Consider the following 16,504-nt stretch of genomic DNA (forward strand, 5'->3'; position numbering starts at 1 on the left):
ATAAAAAAAAGACACGATACAAACAGCAGCTCCACTAAGACGCAATGAATCATTCCACACAATCTACAAATCTCTTACTGAGCAATTACTTAAATCGAAGAATAAAATGAGCCTTAGTAATGGTTCAGTAGGCAGCCTGACAACAGTCACGCCGGGTGATAGCATCTCCATTGAGGGCAACTAATCCATTAGCATGAAGAGAGACCGTAAACAAGTCAGAAGGTTTGTAAATCAAACATTGAGTCCATCTATCAGTTCGTTTGCTAGCCAGCGGACAGAGACAGCAGGCCAGGCAGGGTGGCGTCTGTAAATAAAAGATGCTGCTGAGGCAGCCTGCAGATGGATATTTTCACTCTGGCTGACAAACAGCACTTCTGAGCCTGGCATCTCCACTCTATAAAAGCAAATGAGTCACCGCACTTTGGATCCCGAGCAAGCAAGACCCGAGTAAAGACAACACTAGAGCAGAGGAGCGTCTCGGAAGCCTCCGCTGTTTATTAAACACCTTCGCAAAAGGAGTGGGAGCTTTACTGACATTGAGTAACAGCGTTTTGAGGCGTGCGCCTCATCAGATCTCCTCGATTATTGCTGGGCTTTATCGCCGTGACGCACCGACAACAGATGCAATTACATCCTGTGCAGACAGAGCAAATTCTTCAATTTCAACTCCCTGCAAAACCGTTTACATGAGCTACAATGCGGATCATTATGAAAAGTGATCGTCTATAGAAAGGCCTTGTGCGCTGGCCACTACTGCGCTGAGAAAATTGCAAAGCTGGCGATAAGGCCGCTATAACACATTTCCCATCACGCGTCACAATGCCGTGCTGTCCCAGAATGCTTCGCACGGCCACGGTTATTGTCAGCACCTTCTACTTTCAGTGTAATACAATGCAACCCGGATCTCATCTTAAACGGAGATGGGGACATGTTTAATTGCACTCCCAGATGTATGCCGCTTGCTGTTAATCTGAGCTAGGAAAGATTTTTACTTTTTTGCATCCTCAGGAGCTTACACAATAATCATTTCCAACATATGTCTAATAGCGCGCTAATGCTCTCAGATGAGGTCAGGTTCAAAATCAAGCAAGCATCATTTTCATTTCCATGCCCAATTTTGCCAGCCAATCACTCCAAGTGCCAAAGCCTCTTTTTGCTTTTCTAAAATGATCCCCTGACGAATGGCGCATGCAAACGTCTCCCGTGATTGATGGCTCTAATTTACCTCCGTGCGATGTCTCATATTAAACTCGGAATAATGCATCATTGAGTTTGCGCTCCGCAGAGATGAACTAGGTGCACAATTGTATGCATGTGTAGGCAAGCACATAATATGCCTGCTCTCTCTCCCAAAAGCTATAAATAGATTTGGGTTTTTAACTTGCAGGAGCGACAGAAGCTGTGATCATTTGATCCAGCACAGCTTCTTGTCACAGTCGTTCTTGCAGTACGTATTGATTTGGAGAAAAATAAATACATTTGGGGATTCCAGCTGCTAGCAAGATATCACAAACCTAATGTGGTAACAGCTATGAAAGGGAAAATCTACCTGCGCCAATCTTGAAAATGCACGTCAGGTTTTACATTTCCTCCGGAGGAGCGATAAGCCAGAGTAAAGCCCAGAAGAAACCCGAGGATGAGACCGAAGGTGGACGCGGCTCACGTCTCCAGCGGCCTTATTGGCTCATTGAGGAGGCGGCTCACACACGGCTGTGATCTCACGCCTGAGGCCCGCTGCTCTTCCGCGGCCTCAAAGGCAACAACTTTCACTCGTTCAATCGATACCTGCAGCTACTTTGGCTCCTATGATATGCTCAACTTTATTACTCTGATGTCCATGGTTTATCACAAGTCACCCGGTAACATTCAATGGCTTTGGGTACTGTGAAAATGCATTTATTGTCTGGGGGAGCCTGGAGTGTGCAACAGCACGCATTTGCACGCAGTCGGTGAAGCAGGTTGACCTAGATTAGGGTGTGTATTCACAGACGTGCTGGAGAAAGCATCAGCATAAAAAGTCAGAAATGTATTCCCCCACAGTCGCAAAAGAGGTAAAAATAATTCCAAACTTTCTTGTCCTTGTCACACAGCCCCTTGTTAACGTTCCTCCCCGCAGAATTTCCCTCATAATGTCACTTTTTTTGACACTGGAATAGAAGGAGGGAGGCGAGTAAAAGAAGTGAAGGAAAGTCTAGACGGACCACATCTTTATCCAGCTGAGCGGGACAATCTATCTATGGCCAGTTTTGTTTTTTTGAAAACTTGTTATACACGCTTTAAACCAATCAAGCAATTCCACATTCATTAAGTAATGCTATTTTGGAAAAACTGCCTTCTCTTAAAAGTGACATATATGATAAATATCTGAAGATTTTTGTTTTGGGCTGAGCCGCATCACCTCACCTTTATGGAGGCCTTTATGGCGAATTTCCAACTCAATGGTGGCTTCCATAGCAGAAGTGACAGCATTCAAAAGGAGCTACTACCTGGTCATCTCAATTTCTCAGGTGTCTAGCCTATTCACAAAACTGACAAGACAAAAAAGCAAAAATCTGCCAAACATAAATCCAAGCGTCCCTCTTCAACCCATTTCTGCCTCGACCACACTTGAAATTTCACCCTGCAATCTCCAATGTGATGTCACTCGCCGCCTCCTCTAAATAAGTAGGGCAGCTACTTGGAGAGGGGGAGATCAGAACTGACAGGTCAGTCTCCTAAACAAGCTGCATTAAAAAAGAAACTGGATTGAACAAGCTGGAAAGGAAAGGAAAGGAAAGGACCAAGTAACTTTTGATATACTGCTGCTCTGAGAATGTACATAAGCGTTGTTTTAAAAGCTTTTATAAGGGTGAAAACAACAGCGATTAGTTTGAAGTGTCAACAAAATCTTGTCTGCTCTGACAGACTCCATCATTATATGGCACTCTTTGGATTTTAACTTGTATTGAAATAAAAAATGGATATATTCCTGCTTATAAAGAGTTCATGATTGTGTGTAAAATTTATCCAGGTGGTTTGCCAGTCTCGAGGCTGTGGGGAAGTTGCGGGGGCGGAGATAGAATCCCCTTGCTGGAAGCTTTTGGGGGTGGGGGATACGACATTCACACATTTCATCCCTCGCAGCCTTTGACATTTAATACACCATGCATGATGTACACCTGGCGTGACGGTACTGGCAAAATACACACTCAATCACAAGCTGTTAATGAAAAATAAATTTGAAGGCAAGCTAGACTGGCAGAGGCAAAACTTAAAACTGTCAGGGTTCAATGTTTATTTGGAACAACACGCTCATGGCAAGTTAGCACATCATGATGACAATGTTTATGTCAACAAACTTGACAAGGGGTTGACCCTAAAACAGGTCATACTACTTTCTAAGTTTGAAAAAAAAAAACAACAACCTCTAAATCAATACTCTGAAATGTAGCTACTCAATAGCAAATATGAAAGCAGATTATTCAAATGATTATTTGGTTGTTTTTATATTTTCTTAAAGAGTTGTATTCATTCGTCAGTATGTTGAATATTGACGTCGTAATTTGAACAGCAGGAGGTGATTTCTAATATGAGGTCATCATACTGTAATGCAGCTAAATAATTTCAGATCTAATAAGGCAACAGATGTTATTCCTTCGCTCCTCCAGCACAAAATCTTCCTGCTGGTTGTGTTTGATCGCACTAAGGTGCCATACATCTGTCAGAGGAGGGGAGTGAAGTGGTCCCACTGGAACCTTGCCTCATCCTTCTTGCATGACGTCACCCTCTCGCTCACTCCGTGCAGCTCTGCATTGCTTCTCCTAATTTCATTTGCATGATTTGAAAGTTCAACCATTTGTTTTCCTCTTTCCTGCCGGTGTGCGTGTACATCCAGACCGGATGCCACTGGGCTGCCATTTCTCTTATCAGCCACTGAATACGGAGGAGTCGGCGGCCGACCGTGTAGCCTGTGTGCGTGTGCGTCGGGTTGAATTGTAATTGCAACTGTTTGTTTGGCAATGCTTGGATAAGCGTGTAACATCATGTGCAAGTATGTACGTGTCTGTCAGAGGCACAGCGAAACAGACGGAGAGAGGGCGAAGGAGCAAGACGAGATATAAGTCTCTCGCTCTCCTGTCTTTGTCACTCTTTCGCTGAGTCCAAAGCCCCTGGGTGTCAGTGGCATCTTCCACTGTGTTAATCTCAGTGTAATAACTAAATCACAGGCAAAACAATAGAGCGAGCGCTGTGTCCATTGTCACAAGCCAAAAGGCCCAGGGGCAGATGGTTTGACGCTCAAACTGTTGAAGGACAAAATGTGTTTATGCGCAGACAAATAGACGCCTCAAAGTCGGATGCACAATGCAACGTCTGATGGGAACAATTGGAGGACGTTAGTCAGATGCTCCTGACTCATTCAAAATCAACAAGTTGCTATTCAAAGACACAACTTTCTATTCAACTAGATATAGAAGAAGCAGAGAGTTTGAATGCTGTTGAAATGCAAATCGTGTCTCGACAGACCACTATTACTATTGTCAAAGTTAAGTCAAAGTCCGCTTTATTGTCAATTTCTTCACATGCCAGGCACACAAAGAGATCAAAATTACGTTTCCCACCGTCCCACGGTGACTAGACAGTACACAACACTCACATCAAATAGCACAAAGAGTAAAAACGAACAGACAAGAGCAACGAATCGATAGCACGACAGCCGCGCCAGTTGCACAGCAGAGTCCGGAATGTTGCCAGCGACCGGACATTCGCCAGAAGAATGACCTAACAAACTGGCAAAATAGAATGTACAACAGATACATCGCTGGGAAACCTACTTTCAATAAGGAAATGGGAGTTTATTAAAAGGTGAACATTCTGATTTAAATCATTTCTGTTCATTTGAACCCTAACGGATATTTTAGTAAACATTTATCCTGAACATAGAGAGGAATTTCTTACGACTGATTGAGTCACTTTAGCATCACTATCCACCTTTCAGAATAATTGCACCTGACTACTATTAGTCATTCTTCGTTTAACAAGCAGAGTAGTGGCTGCTAAATAACAATTACTGTACATAAATGCAAAGGTTCGGCGTGGTTGCATTCGAGGTGTTGGTTAACAACTTTTGCGCAGTACTGTACATCACTCCGATTCCCTCATTGTGGATTTTTCCCTCTCTGTCTATCGCAGTTCCTCAGGGGGGTAATGATGTTCTTAGTCTAGGCTATTACCACAAGAGGCATATAGGACCTTGGTGAGTTGTAAAGCTTCATGGCTTGACGTTGACCTCCAGCAATGTGTGTGTGAGGAATATTTCTGACAGATAGAGAGAAAGTCAGATTGAGAAGGAAAGAAAGATGGATCACAATCCAACACAGTTCAAATTCAATTTGGATTGCTATGGTAATTTTAGGACTGATTGAAAACAACTACAGAGATCAGCAAAGCCGCGTGTTCGTGGCAGGAAAGTGAGTCCGATTTGTTTTTCGAAGCGTGAACGGCACATGTTAAAGCTTGCAGGTGTTTTCACGCAAGCTCGCCTTAAGAAGATTTCTCCAAGTCGGGATATATCTCGCACGGTGGATCCCGTATCCGCGGGAGCCAACATCAAGCCGATTTTCCCAGCTAATTCCGCAGCTGCTGCCCACTGCTGAGCTTTGGGAAGCGCAAAGGGCCTTCACGGAAAGCGCCTTCTCTTTCTAATTCGGATCATTTGTTGACACGAGTAGCTTTCTGTTTCCGAGGGAGGGACATATTTCCACATCAATTCTGTCTCACTCGACTGATATTGCCGCCTTTCCACAGAGGTCAAAGAATGAACTATTCATTCATTGTTCTGCCTCTGATTGACAGTGGGAATATTTTCATCTTAAATTTGGTATCTTGAAGTACAATCATAACCACTTTTCTGACATTGGTTTCATTTCCATTTGGCAGGACACCATTTGGAAAAAGGTGGGCTTTGGAGCAAAGGATTGTGGTTCAAAAGCCACCGAGGACTAAATATTGCTACTCTGATTCTTGACTACAATCATATTGCCCTTGGGCAAGACATAAAATATGGATCCATGTGAAATCATTGCAGCGAAATGCTACAGCTAGACAAGGATAGCTTCTTCATCTGCTTACAATGGAAATGTTCCAACTCTTTTCTTATCACCATTGTTTTTGGAGAATACGTCAAAAGGTAGAGTAGGTCGAGTTCCTTCTTTGGTGCCGTCTGAAATTAGGTCAACTCATTCGCTTTATCTTTATTATCAGCAGAAATCAATAAAACTAAGGCTGATGGAAGGCGTTCTTAGAATGCGACGCCACAACACTGCAACATACCTATTGACATGCCAATTAAAAGCAGCAGTGTTTGATGAGCCCATATACAGTTAGAGTATATTCAAGCTTCATGAAAAATCCACAACAGATTCACACTACGTTACATTTCAATTAGAAATCTACAGTGTAGGCTCATTTGTGAGTGACAAATATCTCATTTATACTCTTAGACTGGCTTGGAATGTAATTGGCTAGAATAGACTGACATAAGACAGATTATTAGTAGCTTGCCTTCTTGTCCAATTTGTGCTCAGCTTGCTAATAACATCCAAACAGTAGACTACGGCAGCACAGCGCACTAAAGACGCCTTATTAACCTTGTGTTTGCAGGCCAACACTGGCACTCTGGCATTTAATAACAACACTATTGATTGGCCATAGACCGACAGAAGCGCCTCAGAGAATCAAGCATGACCAGGATCACGGGTCACGCTTCTGTCGTCCCCTCACCGCTCACATATGACGGGTTGACGCCATTAAATTAGCATTTCAAATGTCCCCTTGGAGAGGTCACTGTGCTGTAAAGATAGATCAGCCGCTTCCCCTGGAGGCCAAAGTTAATTAGATCTCACGCCACCTTTGTCCCAAGAAATTTATAGAATTGTTTTGATAGTGGGCAACTTTAGAGGTGGAAGCTCCACGCCGAATTCATTCTTCACACTCATTGATCACAATCAATACTTCCTGCTATATTATACTGTTGAGCCAGTGGTCTTTGTGTTGTCATGGCAACTAGAGTGACCTGACAAGTAGTTACCATGGATTCTCAACAACTACGATTACTACTACTGGGCCTTGGTGGGAACAATGGACTCACTCTTGTTGGGAACCTTCTGACCTTCAATTTAGCCCGGAGAATGTCTAACAGAGACAAGACAGCAAAGGTGGGAGGATGTTTTCCTTAATCGTTCCAACCTTCACACTGGGATATCGTCATTAGGTGATCATGCGTGTTACAGAGTTGGGAGGCCAGCAGGTGCTCTGTGGCCTCAATGACACAACATAACATAACAGGTACTGATTGTATCCTGTATTGCTTGACTTCCATACAGCCCCGATTGGGCTCAGTTCCCACTCCAGGATGATTTGGATGAGAGTGTGAATGCTTTTCTTTCTTCGTGTGCCCTGTGGTTGACTGGCAAACAATTCAGAGTGTAGTTTCGGCTGGGATACGGTCCAGCTCCGAGCAAAATTGTAAACAAATGGGCTATACATAGCAGAAATACAAAGAATAACGGGCTATACATGTCCAGATCATGTGGAATTCTTTGGTGACCCGTCAAGGTATTTAAAAAACGAGAGTACTGCAGTGTTCTTTTACTTTAAGACTTTATCATGATGTAATACTTTGAAATGTCCAAAAATCTGCTGGTTCTCACGCTGGGCTGGCAAATGTGGGGCCTCCACGAAATCAAAGCAAGATTCATGATATTAGTGATTCAACAGCTAAATTGACGTACCTGCCATGATAAATGGTTAAAGACAAGATGCGGATTTTATTCCATCGCCATTGAAATGTCTGGAAATGATCATAACACACAAGCTCATTGGTCTTTCTTTATCCCTAATTGACTTTGTGTTCCCTGGTTAATTCGTTTCTCTCTTTGACAATTGATAGAAAAAAATGATGAGATCACAAATATCAGGGGAAAAATACATCACTTGTGATGCAAATTTGCATTGCAGAAAACCAATAAAGTCCAATATCATCCGAACTAATCACATGAGTGAATATGCATGCATTCCATTCCCTGGCTGCGACATGGACATGTGTGCAACTAGAAAGTAAATAAGCTCAACTGTTTGTGTCGTCTTGTCTCCGCACGACCCAGTGAGACGGAGGGAGGCAGAGGAAGACAGATATTGTGCATGTCTGTTCAAAGGATTTGTTTCCTTTCTTTTTCCCGACGAGAATGCCTGTCTGCCACTCTAAAGCTTGCGCATTGCGAGCCTAATTGGCCTGAACAACAGTGTGTGGTTAAGCTTGCCTTGCGTCCAAGGCTGTGGTATTTTGTTTTGATTTATTTTTATTATTTTTTTGTGAGGGGGGGCTTTTATATTACAACAGAATAGAGTTAATTAGCAAAGCCAAATCATGCACATTCAATCCTGGCCAAGCCAAAAATAAATGACAGCACAAATGAAATGCCAGATGGCATTTGAAAAGTCACCATCACTTTTCCAAATTGTGTCAAGCTTTTTGTTGGTGTGAAGCAGCCAAGTCGTTTCTGATCCTCACTGTGGACTTCAAAATCTTGTTCAAGGCACATCCAGCCACATCTTTATACTTGGTGCGTATCTGAAATCCACAATGCACCACACACACTGTATCTCCAACCATTTATAATGAATGTGTGTTCCAATAGAGGTGGCTTCTGGGTGGAGGGAAAAAAAAGATCATGCTTTCAAATATTATACAATACAGAGAAACGTTACTCATGCCATTTCTCATAAGCGAGAGACAAAAGAGCCGAGGCATTAGCACCATTCAAATTCATGAGCTGCCAAACATGTACGTCAAATGATATGCAACGGCGATTGTTGTTAACGTCATGAATTATACATCCACGCAAGACAGAGATGAGTGAAATCAATGTTCACTTTTCATCCTACATGCTGGAGACATTCCACCAGATGGAAAGGCAACATCAAAAACAATTTAGTAGACAGTGTGATGCAACGTGAGTGACCACGACGTTTTGCTTACACACACAAAAAAAAATGTTGCCATTTTCTCAATGAATATTGTTATTTCTGGGAAGTTGTCAGCAAGAATTCCACAGCTGTTGATTATCACAGGTATGGAGTGCCAATTAGCATTCTTCCATCCATCCAAGCTTATTTTGTAAACAAACCATTTTTTTAAAACAATAAAATTATAATTAACTGCTTTAAGGGGAGGATAAAATAAGCACCTGTTATATTTGTGTTCACGATCAGATAACCGAAGAAGGTAACAAAGATAATTTCTTCAGATTCTTGAATGAATTCAGTCCTGTGGAAAATGTGTGGAAAAGTAAGTGTCGAGAAGGGCACAATTAATAAATAATACAAATTACCTTCTATCTCATTTTCCACTGAATTGCTCATATTCCCTATCATTCACTGCATCCCTATATACGAGGCACCTATGCTTTGCTTCTATCACATCTGTAATATATAATTCAGCAAATGTTAACAGGATAGAAACCTATTTGGTAGCTTAGCAACCAGTATCAAATATGGACGTGCCGGCTCGCTGTGGATGCCACAAAAAAAAAAAAATGCAGTGTGAAAAAGCCTTAAATTGGCTGTAGGTGTCAAAACAAATGACAGACTTGTGCTCCTTTTGAGACTTTTGGGAGCTGAATAAATTTGAATGGATGAATAATGGTTTTTATCAATGGTGCTTTCTATATCAGTCAATTGAATCATGTGCTGCAGAAATCCAAATGTTGCACGTTGTGTATCTAAGGCTGGCTCCACTTTGATGCTCAATGAACTCGGGCGCACCTGCTAGCTGAGCTAATTATGAATACAGCTCATCAAGTATGGAGAGTGAGCCCCAGATGTGACGCCGTGGCTGGGATACAAACCGCTGCTCTTCTGCACATCTGCACATGTTTCCATATACGTACTGTACTCTACATTTCCCATCCTTTTGGCGTGTGCCCATTCTTCCTTTCTCTCCATTTTCCACCTCCCTGTCTTTCACTTTACACTCCATCTCCCCATCATTTTCGCCACTTACCCCTTCCTGTGAATTCCCACTTGTGTCACCTGCATCCTTAACCCAGTGTACCTTCACGCTGTTTTGTCACTTCACATTTTCCTCAGCGATCTTCTCTTTTTATCACTATCATTTCTTGACTTCTTTCTTTGTCTCCCTGGCTGATAGGGAAGACAATAGAGTGGAGGAGGAGGAGGAGGAGGAGGAGGAGGGATGATAGAGGGAGCCCCATCTGTGGCTAGCTCATTAGAACAAGGAGCAGAAAGCACACTAGAAGGCATCCACACACACTTTGCTGCCCTGCTGGAACCATTCCAACGCTGACACATCGCTATCTCCAAATCTCATTGTCATTAATCACACCGTGTACAACACGTAACAACATTGTGAATGGTATGATGCTTTCGAAACCTCCCGCACTGTCAAGCGACTCTAGCAAATTCAATGGAAACTTCAACGATGCCCTATGCCCTCCCTCAAACATTGGCTTTCCTTTACAAATGACAAAAAGAGTGCATTGCATTTGGAGAGATTAAAAGATGAAGGGCACTCAGATGCTGCAGAAAAAAAGAAAAAAAAAAAGAGAATCCACTTAAGCTTACTTTTTGACCGGCACGTGAAATTCGTGACACATGATTGAAGGGATTTAAAACAGTCTTATCCATCTTGAACGGTTCTTCCTTTTTACCGGAGACTTTATTCAGAAATCCTGTTTGGCACATTATCTGCAGAGTTTCTAATGTCAAGGCCAAATCTTTTTGAACACCTCTTTCTCGTGATAAGAATGACACACGTTATACCTGGAAAAAGTTTGACAACCCTGGGAGGTCGACAGATGGTGAAGGGACACTTGAGGTGCAAGTGAAAGTCGTATCTCCAGTCAGCCAATACATGAGCTTAATAAGAACTGGGCTAGTATTAGGGCCACCTGTTCATTTTTACAAAATGAAAAATGCTCATACCAAAAGGATTACGTTTCGACATCGGTAAAATAAAAGATTTGAAAGAGCTCTCTGGTGATTGCCGCACTGCAAAGTAAAATGACAGTAATAAAACATTTTGGCCACAACTATGAAGGAGTAGAAGGGCATCAAATGGCAAAGAAGAAATAAAAGCAGAAGAATCAAATGAAACTTTTTTTTAAGTTCCCTTAAATATATCTTGAATTCTGAACCAAACAGAATTTTAAAAAAAAACAACATCTTGCATTGCAGTGTTAAGAAATAATAATTAAAAAAGATTAAAAAAACAAGAAAACTAAGCATTAGAATGTTAAGACCCCCACCCTTTTACAGATGATGACTCCACAAGGGGGCGCAAATTCCCCATGGATAATCCAATGATTGACATGTCTTACCAGTTCTACTATTACACAACAGAAAAACAATCTCACTTATTTTTTTTTAGGGGGGACACTTACATAATTGACATGCTAGAAACCACCAATGCATATCTGGTGTAACTTAACCTGTGACCACTGAGCATGTACAAATGATTCAGTGCAGGACAGTTTCATACTATAAATAGCTTCATAATAGGCAATGGATATTTTTATAGTGATAAATGTACTTCTCTCTTTTTCTCCCTTTGATCAACGCACTCCTATTGACTCTTAGAGGTCAAAAGCTCAGTGACAAGCCGGTAAAGGATTTCTCTGGCCACTCAAGGCCATCCCTGCCACTATAAACTGAAGGCCTTGAACCTTAATCTTGTCGTCCACAACTAATCATACCATCAAGCTTCCACTACAACTCATCTATGACCATATTTCAATTGTCAAATTGTCAATTGTGCTAAATGTACAACCTTAGTCTGTTTCCCGACTAAGAATGATGAGGAATAACGCAACAAACAGTATCTGACCATTCAACTATGTTAGTCATTGAAAAGTATTTTCATTATAATGCAGCCAGACGCTGTCATCAGCACTTATGAAGAAAACGGTAATGATCACACATTAGTTTTTCAAATGGACACAATTAAGAGCGAGATAGATCATTGCTTAAATATGTCCCCGTGGGACGGCCACGCTAGATGCTATAATGTACCGTGAGGGGAAAGAAGAGTGATGCTACAGGTTTAATGGCGCGTAACGTGTTTTTAATCGTGTAACACTTCAACCCTTATGGGGAACATTGTAAAAGTGTCCATTAGCGACTGTGCATTGTGGGGTTTTTTTTAAATGTCATTAAAAGAGCTCATCGTAGAAAAAGCATGAATGATTGATGAGCGTATGGGGGCTGTCAACACCTCCCATGAGTCCATCAAAATGCAATCAAAGCACCGGGAAAGTTCACACATCGTGTCACTCGGCTGTGGTCCACCCATGACATGTGCTTGGATGAAAGAGAAAGCATCAAATCTTAAATGTCCCACTTTGCCTTTTTTCAGCTTTTCCTTCATATCAGTCATTCCAGAAATATGCTGCAGTATTTCGCTGAAAAGTAGTGACTGTTTTGCTGCTGATGACGGTTCAGCATTCACATTCTGCCCCCCCTCAAATGTGGTCCTTAATGAGTCACTTGAAATGGAAAATACTTGGTACTTGGACCTGCTGAAAATTTCCTCTAATTGGTTCTGGCCCTGACATGGCACTCACCTACACAGGCGGCGCTAGAAGGGGTTCTGCGGGGGCACTGCCCCCCCCCCCCCCCCCCCGGGAATGATGGTCACCATCCCCGGCAGCAAAAATGTAATCAATCTGCATTTCCTGAAGAATTTGGTGGTGGTGGGTAGACTAAATCTAATTTGTGTTGGAGTCAAGAGAAAGTCAGAAGGATTTTATGTCTAAGTGCTAAATACAAAAGAAACAACATTCTGGCCCTGCAAACTTTTAAGAGGAGGTCAAAAGAGTCTCACTCACTGGCGTCTTACTGTTCCGACAATTCCCAGGGAAGAGAAAATCAAAGCAGAAAGAAAGAAAGTAAAGGTCATTTTGGCGTCCGCCGCGTCTCCACTAGTTGATGACAAAGTGGCTCAACGTGAACCAACCCCAAGTATATGGCTCCAGGTGGACTAGCTATTGATGCAAATGCCTCTCCGGTCATCAGCATCCCTCTTCCGAGGCCAGCTCGTCATGGCAGCACTTTGGACTGTCGTCAGCACTCCATCCTCGTGGACGCCAGCCAGCAGCCGCGCCGAGCGATCAATAGGCACCGGCGGCTAGCTTTGCCCCACCCCACCCCCCTCTGTCTCAACTACAACGCTATAAAGACTGCTGTGTTGTGCCGCCGCTGCATAATGATGAAGCATCCCACGCCGCTGTGTGAATTAGCCTAATCTGTGTCCGCAAGCAAAGGACGGGGGCTTCACATGGCCGTTAGGGACGGTCGGATCGCCGGACAGAAAAAAAGCTCATCTTTTGGAAATTCAGACTTTCGAAAGGAAGGCGCACGAGAGGGGGGGGGGGGGGTCGCATATATGGCACAGGAATGCACTGATGATGGTAATAAGTTGTGAAATGGTTTCTCACTTTATTAAAGCGGAACCTCAAATGCCACCCTTTGTAATTGCATGCCTCCATTTTCTATACAGCTCATTAGAGTTGGAGACATTCATGGGGGAAAAACAACTTCAAATTTTGCGGTCAGCAAATCTCATAAGACCTCAGCTCAGCCAGCGGCAAATGACCTCGGCTTATGTTGTGCTTTTTGCCTCGTTGTTTTCAAAGCAGCAAATAGGTGATTTTTCCCCCAAATAACAGAGGATAGGTTGCAAAAAAAAAAGAATTATCTCAACAGAAAACTCTTGATGGAAACTAACAAAATGACTAAACATTTCCGTTAACCAAATGAAATTTTAAAGATAAGCTTTAAAAATAATAAGTGAAATGACATGTTGCATAACTAACCAGAATTCAGTTCAGTCATAGCATAAATTACCTTGTTTTTGGTTTGGTCAATTAATTTCATAGTCAAGCTGATCTCATTTTAAATCGGTTTGTTTTTTATTTTATAGGAAGCTCAAAAAGTTTGTTTGGGATTTGAGTCAGTAGCTGATTATTTTCTATTTCCTTTCCATCCTGCAAGGAAAATGGGTTTGAAATACAGTGTAAACCAATTGAAAATCCTCAGCCATGGACTGAGTTGACCTTAGTGGTTCCACTGTGTAGCTTTTACACCCTTGACTATTAACTTCTACTGTCTGGAAATGTACGTGGTAATGTCGGAGTCCCGTAATTTGCCCTCTGAGATACATTCATGTAAATTGGACCCTGAGGGACACCAAAGTGCCCCGGACGCAACATGACACACGCTTCTGTCAAAACACACACTTTGGACATCCACACTGCATTTAAGTAGAGGAAAAACATTGGCAATCTCCAAAGCAAAGCTTTTTTTTTTTTTTTAACACTTACAGTATGTTCTCAGCACCTGACAAAAGAGAGTTCAATGCCATATGGTGAGACCTTGGCATACGTATATAATGGAACCGCTGCATGATGATGCTGTCCATCATGTACCTGTCAAAGTGCTGACATGCAGGAGGCTGTGCATGTAGCCACATCATGTCTAATAACAGCCACCCCCTCTCCCCCCCCTCTGCCCCCCTCTCCTCATCCTCCTCTCCCTCCAGCTCATCAGCAGGATCTATTGCACGCCCTTGACAAACTGCCAGCGCAATCCCTCTCCTGCAAAATGTCTATTTATCATCACAAGTAAGGCGAAAGGGGTGATGAGAAACAGACATTTCCCCGAATCATCTCTGGAACTCGTGCTCATTGAGAGCGAGCAGTATATATTAAAAGCAGAACTTCACTTAGTTTGAACGAGCCTTCCTTTTCTCTCACGCAAGAGTACCTTTAAATCCAATCAATGATGACTCTTGAGGCAGTATGCATGCTGTCCGATGGAATTTTGAAGAGATTTTTAATCGCGCTCTAAAGCTCCTCCGTGCACGGCCAAGTGCGCCTAACAAACATTTTGCACGTCCCATTGTGGTGGGCGACATTTAAATCCTCCATGTTTCAAAGCATCAAATAAAATCACGCCAAGACTTACCTACACGAGATCCTGGCCACCGTCCCAGCCACCGGCGTCTCCTCCTCAATTCACCGTCCGCCCCTAGTGCGCCTTTCCTCGGGGTCCAATTCGCAGCGTGCTCACCTCAGTTTAGGATAGAAGAAGAGTGCGTCCGGTCGGCTCGTCCTGGTTCCGGGGATGTGGAGGATGCAGCGTGCATTTGCAGTTTGCAAAAGGACTCAAGCATCCGGGTGGCGCAGGTGGAGGAGGACGAATGATGTGAAGAAGAAAAAGCAGGTAGCTCGAGGGCTGAGGAGCGGAGGTGTGCAGGCGGGCGGGGGGATGGAGAGAGGCGAAGCACTGCGGTGACAGGAAGAACACCGGAAAGGAGGCAGACAGCCGCTCTCTGTCTCGCTCGGCCACTCACTAACTGGCTCGCGCGCTCGTGTAAGCCCACTCGTTCACTTCCATCGTGTGGTGTGGCGCGCCCTCTGCAGGCTTGCAGGCAGGCAGGTGTTTCCTCCTGAATGTGTGCAAAGTGTGCATTGTTCCAAACCGTGCGTGGGAGGCGTCCTCCCTTGTAAACTCGGACTATTTTGTATTTTTAAAATCATCTGCAATCGGGAGTGAGCATTTAGATGCAATTTGCGTCACCTTCTGCCATTTTTTGGAGGCAATCATCATCGTGACATCATTTGTGCATTACCTTCAGATGCACGAGGGCGAGCTCGACCTCTGCTTAAAGCCAATCTGTGGTGGGCTTCAACTTGGAGCTGGATTTGACACCTGTGCGTGCAGTCCAATTTCAGGCAAATGAGGTGAAATTGCATCGTTTCCGGGTGTGCCAGGTGTGCAGAACAAAGTGCAGTATATCTATCTATCCCCTTCCATTCCATATGCATACTGCAGTTTTTGGAATAAATATCAAATGATGTTCGATAAATTTGCTCGTTTCATCCTTCCTCGGCATGTTTTTCTTCATAAAGTGCTGATCAGATCTTGAATCCTCGATGTCTGAGCAAACTTGCATTACCTTGGCTTGTTTGCGAAGACTTGCATGTCAGCAGAACACTCGCTAGAGAGCGCTCTCGGTCTGAAATTCAATGCTATACCTATACAAAAAGCCTACAAAATAATTACACATAAGCTGCTATCATTTGAACAACGTGTAGAGATTTCATATTTGATATTGTTAAATAAAAGGAGGCAAGAATTGCAAATCAATTCTTGTCACCATATATGAATTCCATCAGAAGAAAACATTAGTAGGTCATCCCTTCAAAGTGATAGTGCATATGAAACACTATGCCCACTGTCCCTGGGAGTAGTTCCAAGCATTCTTGTTCAGTTGTCACTCGTGATTCCACGCCCTGCTCAACTCGTACCATGCCTACTAAGCCAGATTTGGAACTAAAGTGTGAAACTCAAAAATAAATTGTTGATTGAAAATATTTACCAAAGCGAAGAAAAACTATTTTTAACTCCAAAAAATATATCATACAAGTATTTTTATTTTGAATGATCT

General features: G+C 42.9%; 1 protein-coding gene across 8 annotated transcripts in view; it reads right to left on the reverse strand.

The window, feature by feature from the left end:
• Positions 1-16,000, reverse strand: part of ctnnd2a (catenin (cadherin-associated protein), delta 2a) — a 114,543-nt gene extending 98,543 nt beyond the window's left edge. For 5 of the 8 annotated variants that reach the window (XM_085939467.1, XM_085939466.1, XM_085939470.1 and 2 more), the window contains exon 1: positions 15,019-16,000. The gene's annotated coding sequence lies outside the window, so the exon portion shown is untranslated. Of the gene's footprint in view, positions 1-9,224; positions 9,305-15,018 lie in introns of all 8 variants that reach the window. The other 3 variants (XM_085939463.1, XM_085939462.1, XM_085939464.1) reach the window with 3 other exon arrangements.
• Between the last annotated feature and the right edge of the window lie 504 nt (positions 16,001-16,504).

The sequence above is a fragment of the Syngnathus leptorhynchus genome, chromosome 19 (genome assembly GCF_054491065.1).
Source record: "Syngnathus leptorhynchus isolate UIUO chromosome 19, UIUO_Slep, whole genome shotgun sequence".
NCBI lineage: Eukaryota > Metazoa > Chordata > Actinopteri > Syngnathiformes > Syngnathidae > Syngnathus > Syngnathus leptorhynchus.